We start from the raw sequence: 3,038 nt of genomic DNA on the forward strand, positions 1-3,038 counted from the left end.
TCTCTTTCTGTGTAGGCCTTGTTGATCTGCAGTTTTTATGTAAGTCTGTGAGTCACGAAGAGCTGATTTCAGTTGGTAGAGACGAAGCTGTCTTTGCAGTGCTACTCATGGGGTTCTGTAGTAAAACATAGATTCTTTTGGGCAAAAATACATTTTCTCAAAGTGTTTAGCTGAAGGAGTTTGTTCTCCATGAAATGCTTTTTAAGCTCCTGGATTGTCCCACAGGGTGAGGGGAGATGACTGTAAAGTTAGGACACTGATGTTCAGTATAAAAACCTTAATTACTGACTCTGGTAAGGAACGTGGCTCTTAAATAAGCGTGTCTGGACGTGTACTTGTGTTGGTCCTGCATCAGTATCCTGATCTCTCATCCACAACGTGCAACCTTATTTCATTATGATGCTGCAGTCTTGTGAAACAAAACCAGAAGACTGAGAACAGCCCCGAAACTGCATTTTTCAGGTCAGCTTGGATGAATAGACCATGGAATGAGAGGAGTGCAAGTGCTAAGCCTGACTGGCCAGCTGTGGTGCCGTGGCACAAGTTGGCTTGGACCTGAGCAGCACCCTGGGTCTGCATGAACTGCTCTTGTGGGGCACACTGTGCACTCCACATTCAGGATTAGGGTCTGGGTTGGTAGAACTTAGACAGCACCCCATCACCTCGCTCCCCACACAGGCTCTTACAGCACAAGGCTGACCTCCAGTGGGCTCTTACCAGAGTAGCTGGCCTGTTAATCCAGGTATGTTGTCTGCAAATGCTCTTTAGAGGCTATATGTGCAGGTGTCAGAGCAGATATCTGCCCCTTGCCTTTTTCAGACCCTTCTGGCCTAAAAATGGAGCTTAGCAGCAGTCTCTGCTGATAAATGGAACCGTAGCTGCACTGAGGTAGATAATTCTAACTGCAGTTGTGCTGCAGTAGGTAATTCTGAAAAAGATATTTGCAAACAGGAAGAAAATACCTGATATATGTCCCTTCTCCCTGAAAAACAAAGGGGAACTTTGGTGAGTGGTGCAGCTTACCTGCTATGAAGTGGGAATATCATCTACTGCTATAGACTCCTCCTGATTTCCTGAGAAAACCTTGTTTTTGCAGTTTATGAAGATGACTGTTGTGGAGTTCAGTGGTTGTGATGAACTTTGGCTGCAAAATGGGTGGATGGAATGCCTCGCTTGAGCAATTGGGAGAAGTGTCTGAAGGAAGCAAGACAAGAACAGTCCCAGCTGAGCCACCTTTCCCAGAGCCTAGTTAGCATAGGCTAAGACCTTCATTTGCTGCTAACTGGAGGAGTGTCTTACCACGGCCCCCTGCTGGTTTTTAGAGATATGAAATCTATGGGTAAATAAGTTAATTTGAAATTGTATGCGGGCAAAGATAATGAGCTGGAAACAACAAAGGAAGAATAAGAAGGAGGGGAAGAGTTGCAAAGAAGCTCATCTATTTCACTAAATCCCCTAAAAAATCAAATACACCATTTTGAGGAGCTGCGTGGCTGAGAGATGGGGCAGGCAGAGCTCTTGCCTAGAAATGATTTTTATATCAATCACAGAATCACGAATCTCAGTAGTTGGAAGACATCTCAAGAGTTCATTGAATCCAACCCCTCTGCTAAAGCAGGTACCCTGCAATAGGTTGCACAGGTAGACGTCCAGCTGGGTCTTGTATATCTGCATAGGAGGAGACTTCACAACCTCCCTGAGCAGCCTGCTCCAGTGCTCCATCACTCTGACCATAAAGAAGTTCTGTGTTCGAGTTTTAGGCCATTACTCCCTGTCATATTGTTACACACCACCGAGAAGAACCTGGCCTCATCTATTTGGCTCCCACCTCCCTTTATATATTTGTAAATATTTATCAGATCCCCTCTCAGTCTTTTCCCCAGGCTGAACAGACCCAGGTTACTCAGCCTTTCTTCATATGGGAGATACTCCAGGCCCTTAATCATCTTTGTGCCCTTCCATTGTGCTCTTCGTAGGAGATCTGTCTTTTTTGAACTGGGTAGCCCAGAACTGGACATAATAGTCCAAATGCAGCCTTACCAGGACAGAGTAAAGGGGAAGGATCACCTCCATTGACATGCTGGCCACACTATTCCTAATGCATCTCAGGATCCCATTGGCCTTCTTGGCCACAAGGGCACACTGCTGGCTCATGGCCAACCTGTTGTCCACCAGGACCCCCAGGGCCTTCTCCACAGAGCCCCTCTCCATCAGATCATCCCCTAACCTGTACTGATGCATGCGATTCTTCCTCCCCCGATGCAAAACTCTACACTTGCTCTTGAAGGAGATAAGAGGAGGGTCATGACTTGGGGAAGTAAGTAAAGCAAAAAGGAGGAAGAACATGATTTCTTTTGCAGGTGATAGCTTTGGCCAGTGCAGTTCAGCGGCAGAGCTGTGGCTTTGGGATTAGCACAGTGTTGTCCTGTGCCTGAATTGCCCCTTGCCTGGGAGAATCTCTGTGATGCCTTGAGCCTCCACTGGAAAGTGCTCAGAGACATGTAAATAAGGACTGAATAACATCATGTCTCGTTATTAAAAATCAGCTAACATCCTCTCTTGAAACACAAAGCTTTTCCATTCTCCACTATTTGACCCTGGTGAGAGTTCCCATTGGAGTCGAACTCCAGGGCTAAGACTTAATACTATTTCTCCTTGGCTTTCAGAAATGGTATAAAAAACAGCACATTCAAGTCAGAAAGAGGACGGAAAAGAGGACTGCAGAAGGGACCAGAATACTTAACAGTCAGCAAAGCGTAAGTAAATAGACAAGTTATGATCAATGAGTTTGTTTGAATTTGACAGAGCTTTCCTACAAACATGGGGGAGGGAAGGGGAGTGAAACGTTCCCCGCCAGTGTGAGCTGTAATAAGGGACCTGCTGTTTTCTGATTCTCACTCTCTGTGAAAATTGAAAAGGTTAGCCAGGTAATTGAAATCGGGACTGGAATACAAACACGGTATGAAAACCCTACAGCTGGAAGAAAAGAGTCGATCCTCGATGGAATTTCTTAGTGGCAAAAAGGTGGGGGTTGCATG

This window comes from Lagopus leucura, unplaced genomic scaffold, assembly GCF_019238085.1.
Source record: "Lagopus leucura isolate 7727_CA_CO unplaced genomic scaffold, USGS_WTPT01 Super-Scaffold_100030, whole genome shotgun sequence".
NCBI classification, from domain to species: domain Eukaryota; kingdom Metazoa; phylum Chordata; class Aves; order Galliformes; family Phasianidae; genus Lagopus; species Lagopus leucura.